This window comes from Paramormyrops kingsleyae, chromosome 4 (genome assembly GCF_048594095.1).
Source record: "Paramormyrops kingsleyae isolate MSU_618 chromosome 4, PKINGS_0.4, whole genome shotgun sequence".
NCBI lineage: Eukaryota > Metazoa > Chordata > Actinopteri > Osteoglossiformes > Mormyridae > Paramormyrops > Paramormyrops kingsleyae.
Genome location: NC_132800.1, coordinates 18,098,267 through 18,106,790, shown reverse-complemented (window position 1 = coordinate 18,106,790; position 8,524 = coordinate 18,098,267).

Genomic DNA, 8,524 nt, shown 5'->3' with positions numbered 1-8,524 from the left:
TTTGGGTGTTCCATTGATTAATGATTAACATTAATTAATCCCTGAATCACTGAAAATACATGGTTAACATATGATTAGTATGATTAACATGATGCAATCAATTGCGTAACATATTATATTGACTACTACAACTACTTTATTAAGCTATAACTCTCTGTGCACCAGTTGGGGCGGCTTTGAGTCTCTTCCTTCAAGTGGTTTCTCCCCCCCTTTGCTCCACTGTCTGCCTCTCCAAGGTCCGAGCTTCTGCGGAGCCACCTGCAGGCAGCTATCACAAAGCGAGGTCACACAGTATTCAAAACAATCTCTTCCTGCCTAAGGCGTAAAACATAACAGACCCAATATGCCTCCCCTCCCGGGCCTACTAATGTCCAATTTTACTTCCACACTGGTCACAGAAATACATAGAAAACCGTAAAGATAAGAAAGAACTTTATTTATCGTGAGGGAAATTCTTTTGTCATAAACATGCTCAGTGCAACAAGAGGAGTAAAGATAAGACAGTAAAGAGCTTAAAAAGAACAGTAGTAATAGTGCAAACAGAATAACAAAATAACTCAAAGTATCAAATAACTATAACAGATATAAGAAAATAAATTATTAGTGTGAGTGGTTTTGAAAAGTGACTTAATGTTTGTTCCATGAATAAAATGAGAAAGCAGCTTGTGATGAGGGGATGAAACAAACATTCAATAGCATACAGGTAAATAAAAAGCAGATGAGTAATATTGTACAATCCGAATGAGAACCTAATGACATAAATGCTGAAAAAGATCACCTACAGAAAGGGGAAGAGTTATACACTCTTATTGCCACAGGTAGAAAGGATTTCCTGTGGCGTTCGGTTCTGTATTTGCAGACAATGAGTCTTTTGCTGTGTGTGCTCTAATGACCCATCATGGAGGCGTGCATGGGGTGAGAGGGGTCGTCCATGATACTGAGAAGCTTTTTCAAAATTCTCTTCTCAGACACCTGAGTCTGACACCCAGTCTGACACCCAGGACAGAACCAGCCTTTTTAATCAGCTCGTTCAGCCTGTTGGCATCAGCTGTCTTCACCGCTCTGCCCCAGCACACAGCTGCAGAAAACACCACACTCTCTACTACAGGGTGATAGAACATAGTCAGCATTTTACTACAGACATTGAAAGACCTGAGTCTCCTCAGTAAGTAAAGCCGGCTCTGCCCTTTCTTGAAAGCAGTGTCAGTGTTCTTGGACCAGTCCAGTTTACTGTCAATGTGCACCCCCAGGTACCTGTACTCCTCAACCACCTCCACATCTATTCCTCTGATGGTTACAGGGGTGGGGGGAGGATCCTGCCTCCTAAAGTCCACAACCAGTTCCTTTGTCTTTGTGATGTTAAGCTGTAAATGGTTCAGCTCACACCACTCAACAAAGCTGTCCACTACACTCCTGTATTCATCCTGCTGTCCATCCCTGACACAGACCACAATGGCAGAGTCATCAGAGAATTTCTGCAGGTGACATGACTGAGACCTGTACCTGAAATCAGACGTGTAGAGGGTGAAGAGGAAGGGTGATAGGACAGTTCCCTGTGGTGCTCAGGATGCTATCAGAGCGGCAGCTCTTCAGCCGGACATGCTGTGGTCGATTGGTTAGACGGTCCGTAATCCAAGCTACCAGTGGGGCATCCACCTGCATGTCTGTGAGCTTATGTTAAAACACAGGAGAAGTCAAAAAACACGACCCCCACAGTGTTCCCAACAATGTCCAAATGAGAATAAGCCTGGTCCAGCAGGTAGATGATGGCGTCCTCCACGCCGATACGGGATTGATAAGCAAACTGCAGCCAAGGATCCACCAGCAGACGCAGATGTTTTAGGAGAAGTCTCTCCAGCGCTGTTAGAGCCATAGCTGGTAATTGTTACATACAAGTTGTATGCAATGACTAAAAATTTGATATTTATTTTATTTTATATACTTAAGGGTGAATATGGATCTGTAACCAAAACAAGTGCTTTCATGATGTGTGAAGTCAGAGCCACTGGCCTGTAGTCGCTGGGGGTCGAGGGGTCTGTCTTTTTGGGGACAGGAACCAGACAGGATGTCTTCCAGAGTAACGAGACCCTCTGCAGTTTCAGACTCATGTTGAAGGAAAGGAGCTGAAAAGCATAAAGCTAAAGATTAACGGCTGATCCCTGTAGCTGCTGTATGTGGGAAGCGTCCCTGACCGTATGGAGGGGCAGCGGGACCCCTGGGGGAGACACTGGAGACCCCCCCCCCCACACACACACACACACAGAGACCCCCGCCGTCCCGGGCCTCATACAGCACAGGCTAGCAGGGCGGCTCACAGCCACCTCCTCCTCTGTCCCCCAGCAGCACTTCCAGAGCAGAGCAGCCAGACACCAACTGCTGGGCACCTTTCCAGTGTTTTATCTCTCTGTTCCTGGGCATGGCTGAAGCTGCCCCTTTGCACTCAGAATAGATTCGATATCTTAACTTTTTGGGGGTGAATTAATAATCACTGTGAACCTGGTCACCTGACTCTCCTTCCTGACACAGATACACTCCCAGCAAACACACAGAAACAAATAAAGTAATCTTACATTTTTGTAAGATCCTTTGTAAGATCCTTCATTATCACGTGGGTTATGTTGAACAATATAAAAATCAAATCTGCAAGCATGTTCTGTCTAAATTTGACACAGTCCAGATATAATTGCACATTCCTACATTTTACAACTGATACCACCTGACAGCTTCAAATCCCATCAGCTTCTTGCTATAAATCTGCTTCATCTGGAGAAAAAAGAAAACAAGAGACTAACAAAAGTCTAAATGCACAAAGAGATTAATTCTCAGTATAACTGCTCTCTCCTGCCTTTCTGCTTTCCACTCAGTTTCTATCTACAACATCAAATTGTAGGATTATAGCTGATTTGGGGGAAAACAATGTCAGTATCTGTTATAAAAATAAATGTTTGCTGTATGTATAGTTTTTATAATCAAGTCAAGTGAGACTTTGTCACTTTAACCATATACAGCACACTGCATACAGTGATGTGAAATAACGTTTCTTGGATTGCAGTGTGAGGTGCATATATACATAAAGTGCTTAGACAGGACAAGTGCAGGGGTGAGGGACACATTAACATCACTGATACACAATGTAGATGTAAAGACAGGTGGAATGTTTCAAATGGGCAATGATGGAGCAGCAGAGTGGTACGTAGGAGTAAATAAATAACAAAAGATATTAAAGGTAGATATGGATGGCAGAGTTAGTGTAAAGTCCACATCTGTGGGGAGGGGGGCAGCAAAGGGTTCAGAGTCCGGATGGCCTTGGAGAAGACGCTGTTACAGAGTCTGGCAGAACTGGCTTGGATGCTCCGGAACCTTCTGCCAGACAAAAGGGGGTGAAAAGACTGTGGGAAGGGTGGGAGGCGTCCTCCACGATGCAGGAGGCCTTACAGGTGCAACGTGTCATAAAGATCTGATCAGCAGAGGGGTCCCAGTGATCTTGTCAGTTGCTTGTACAGTCCACTGTAAGGTCTTGCAGTCAGAAGTCGCAGTTCCCAAACCAGACAGTGATAGAGCTGGTCAGGAAACTCTGGATGGTGCCCCTGTAGAACATGGTGAGGGTGGGGGAGGCAGACTTACCCTCCTTAGCTACAGTAGGAAGTGAAGATGCTGCTCTGCCTTCTTGGCAGAGGAGGAGGTGCTGAGGGACCGGGTGAGGTCAGCTGGCAGGTGCAGCCCAAGGAATCTGGTTCTCCTGAGTGACTCCACTGCAGAGCCCACAATGTGCAGCATTGGGTGGACAGCATGGGCCAAAGCAGCAACAAGAATTGGCAGGTCCGGCCAATTTAATTTCAGGAAAATTCAGGCCCGTTGTTCCTCGATGAGGGACTGGGCCAGTCCTCGATCTTGTCCGGATCTAGTCCCATCTGGCTCCACGCTATGCTACACCGTACCCACTTCTCTTGCAGGGTTCCTTTGTCCGTAACAAGCAGAGCACTCAGCTGCCCCACATTGGGCACCAAATTGTCGTAGAAAAATTATAAATCAACCTCTCTTATAACTGTAGTTAAGTCAAGTTAGCCACTTAGAATAAATTGCTGGACCTCTCAGTTGGTGAGCAAAGTTATATATTTTATTCAACCAATCCAGCAAAGTGCTCCAGTCACACTCAGTACTTCGAGCACAAAGAGCAACCAGTTGATAAACCATAACACCCAATTCCCTATAAGGACTTCTAAACCCTAATTGGTCACAAAACACCAACAGACCAAGCTCAAACATATAACACATTTCTCCTGCTCTGTTGGTTCACCTTGGTAGCAGGTACATCCACCCATTTTGCTCAATTATCCAAAACATGTCTCGACTGCTAGGCTTCTATTTGCGATATAAATATAGACGATTTACTGTAAATACTTGGTTAATGCATGACTAACGTGATAACTACTTATGCGTTTGAACTACCGCATAACATATTGCATATGATTGCGACTACTTTATAACTACAACGCTCTATGCACTAGTTGGGGCAGCTTCGAATCCCTTCCTGCTGGTGGTCCCCCCCTTCTCCACTGCCCGTCTCTCCAAGGTCTTCAAGGTCTGCGAAACTGACCACATGCAGGCTACTGTGAGACAAGGACACGCAGTACTCAAAACAATCTATTCTTGCCTGAGGCTTAAGACATAACAGACCCAATATGCCTCTCCTCCCGGGCCCCTGATGTCCAATTTTTTTTCCACATAGCTGATGCAGAGTTGGAGAGCTTTTCAGGAATTCAGTGACAGGGCAGAAAATCTCATGATTCTGACCTTAAATGTTTATTTAGTCCATGCCCAAAAGACTATCATAAACAGTGAGGGGAAATTTTAGATAAGCAAGTGTTAATAGCGCAGGTCAACATGTCTGAAAATTTTCAGGATACTTTGTCTGCCTTTGCTAACAAGGTGGCTGCCTGTGTAAATCTGGAAGAAGAGTCAGCAGAATATACTGCAGCATTAATCAATGATATAGTAAATCACACTTCTGAACCAGTCACAGAAGAGGAAAGGATCAGTTCCACAGAATCCACCCTTAATGATGACTTACTAAATGGCTTTTATGACCATAAAACCTCTGGTCTTGGTCTTGGTGTTCAGATGCTTTCCAAGAAAGATACTTCTGTGGTTTCAGAACTGAAAAACCACAGCAACACACACAAAAGACACAATAAGACAGTGGATCAGAAGATAAGACACAAAAAGGAATCACTTGATACCAAAGAACTGGCTGCCTGTCTACAGGAGGAGACAGTTTGTACTGAAGCACAGGACAGTTATGCAGAAGAAGACATTCACATTGAAGAACGGACATGCTGTTTCAACAAGGAAACAAAATGTCCAGAGGAAAAGTATAACTGCAGCAAAGAGGAAGCTCTTTGCAGAGAAGAACATGATCACTGTTTGGAAAGCAAGTCGACTTCTGAAGAAGAGCGAGATGGATTTGCTGAGGGAGAAACTAACTGCTTGGGGCAAGAAGATGAACGGAATGATATTTCTGCAGAAAATGAAATTGTTTCTGCAGAATGGCAGGATGGTTGGGGAGCAAAGCAAGTTAACTGGCTGGAGGATATGGAGCGCGATGGGGAGAAGGACAGCTCTTTTGGACAGAAGAGTGTGGAAAAGCAGGTATGTTTTGAAGGAGAGAAGATTAGCTATGGACAGCAAATTGGAGCTGGAGAAGTGCAGACAGACTGTGAAGATAAGCAGGCTGGCCCTGGGGCAGAGAGGGACAGTGATATAGAAATAAAGGACAGCTGTGACAAAGAGCTTTGTGATGCAGAGCAATTCACAAGTTCGATCAGTTGCACAGAAGAGGAGGCTTCCTGTATAGAAGGAACCTTGGTATCAACTGAAGATGCTACATATGACAATGAGCAGATGATAAGTGAGGAATATAAAGCTTACAGAGAACTGAGGAGAAAAACACAGAAGTCAAACACTGTAAGATACCAGGAGACATCGGCTAGTTCTGAGCAAGAGCTTGATAACTTTGCAGAGCAGACTAACCATGTTTGTTATAAAAAACTTTCACATGTCAGTAATGCATTAGACCAGATTACCCTGGTAAAAAATCAGGATAGTAATGTAAGAGAGGCAACACACCATGGCAAGTTTTGGGGGAGCCATGAAAAAAGTCAGGTTAGCTTTAGAGAAAAGCAGAGTATGTATGTGAATAGACCGATAAACGAACAGAGTTCTACTGAACACAGTAATAGCGTTCATCACTCCGCCCAGATAGATGTGCCGAAAACCTCAATAGCTGATCATCTATCTAATGTTTCTAACATTTCCACTGATCAAGCTAAGATTGAGAAGTTCATGAGAGAAACCACTGAGGTTTGCCGGAAATGTGTCGATAAGAGTGTGAATGAGATCCATTGTGTCATGAAGAATAGTGAAGAGCAGAAACCCAACCAGAGGCACGGGAGCTTCAGGGTGTCTCAGTCTGTGAAGACACTCCAGTCCTTATCAGACACAACAAGCTCACTATCATCCTCCTTAGCTTTTAGCTATGACTCCAAAGGTACCTTAAAGAAGGATCATGAAGGAGCCAGAGTCAAGTCAATTAAAGAAATGTTTTTTGCTAAAAGCAACACTAAAATCCACTATGATCACAAACAGCTTCCAAGTCCAAACACATCAGATTCGTCCGACTATGTGCCAGAGACGTCAGACAGCGGGGGAAGCCAACACACAGACATCCACTAGTGTGTCCACGGAAAGTGGCGAGGATGACTGTGGTAGGAGGTCTATCGCGAAAGGTTACGTGAGAAGGACAATCGAGAGACTCTACGGGAAGAGTGAAGCTCGTGTTGAAGAAGCTGCTGTTGGGATGAAAGGCAAACGTAAAGAGAGCCCGGGGCAGTGAAATAACAGCGTGGGCAGTGAAATGTCCGCATCCCATGAAACAAAGACTAAAATAACGACTGACCTGTCCTACTTCAATGCAACCAACAGCTCTGATGTTTCTAATGATAACCCACAATGCATTGCCATAAATGGGCAGGTGCAAAGAAGTGCTGATGTCCTCAATGAACGGGGCCTTCCGGGTGATCGGCTCAGCAGAAACCTCCCCAGAGAGATGCTGGGGACACAGAGAGCTAAGGAAGCGAGACCCAATGAAAGCAGGCTGGAGAATGGGGATGACTAGGTACCGTATTCCCATTTCGGAAACCAACAATCAACCTTGGCTGCCGTATCGTCCTCAGACGTCGGGGAGCTTGTTGAGCCAGAGATTCCAAAGTGTATCTATTTCAACCTACAGCACGGCAGCGACTCGGACCCCTTTCAGGACGACCTGAGCAGCAAGAGCCAAAATGAGGCAAAAACTGATGATACAGCACTAAAGAGGCAGGATCCCAAGCCGGCTGATGGGGAGCCAAAATGTGGGGGGGGCCGAAACGGCTTCCTCCCCCAGCCCCCGGCAGTGTTCAGAATGCCGGACAACAAAGTGCATCCTGCACCCATGTCAACGGCGGCCCAAGCTGTCGTCTTACAGCCACCCAAGAGTGATTTCAACAGGCCGATTGACGAGCAGGACACTCTGGAGATGCTACACTTCATATGTGGACAGCACTGTCCGATTCTGTAACCTGATTGTGCAACGGTGGCAGCTACTCATTCAAAAAGAGCCGACAGCGAAGACTGAGAGTCAGAGTCACCTGTTTGCTAAATGCTAAATGGAGCGAATCCATATCACTAAGCACTATGAAGTCCTGCAGGTATTTAGTGCCTGACCTGTTTTGTCTGTATACTGTACTTTGACTGAGCTCTTCTATAAAATACGGTAGGATTTTTTTTTTACAACTTCAAATGTGCAGGAATTCACTGGAAATAAAAACCTGCAATTGTTAAATATCTAGAAATATGTGCTTTTTATATGAATTGATTTGCTTTACTTATTTATTTATTCCTTTATTTATGCAGGCTTTGCCAGGTCTAAAAATATTTGCAGAGCATTTTACGTAAGGGTTTATATAAATGTGAGCAATAAAAACAATTGTTTATCGGTTTTCTTTTTCACTCAGAAACCAGCATTCCCATTGACAAAATGTATATTTTGTTCAGTAAAATCTAAGTATGTTTTTTTTGTTGGTGGTTTGAGAATTTTGAAACATGATGGTAACTTACCTACTTCTTGTAGTTTTGTGAGTTTTAAAGTAATTATCATTTATTCATTATATATTGGATCTGGATGCGATTTCTCATATATAAACTTACCTATTTCTTGGAAATTTGAAATTGTGTCCACAAGGTTGTGGGTTCACATCCCACGGATGGCGGAGTTTAAACCTACTAGCTGACCCTGCTCTCAGACCCCAAGCTTATCTCAGTCTTTTGGACATTAAAGTCTTCTAGATATGTGCAAGGTGATATTCACCACAGCAGAACATCACCATATACAGCAGGCTTGGTTTTCTGCAGAAAGATCACTGTAGCACTGGATTTGATGATACTGTGTTAGATTGACATGCATAGACTTTTGTCAGCTGGAATTCAC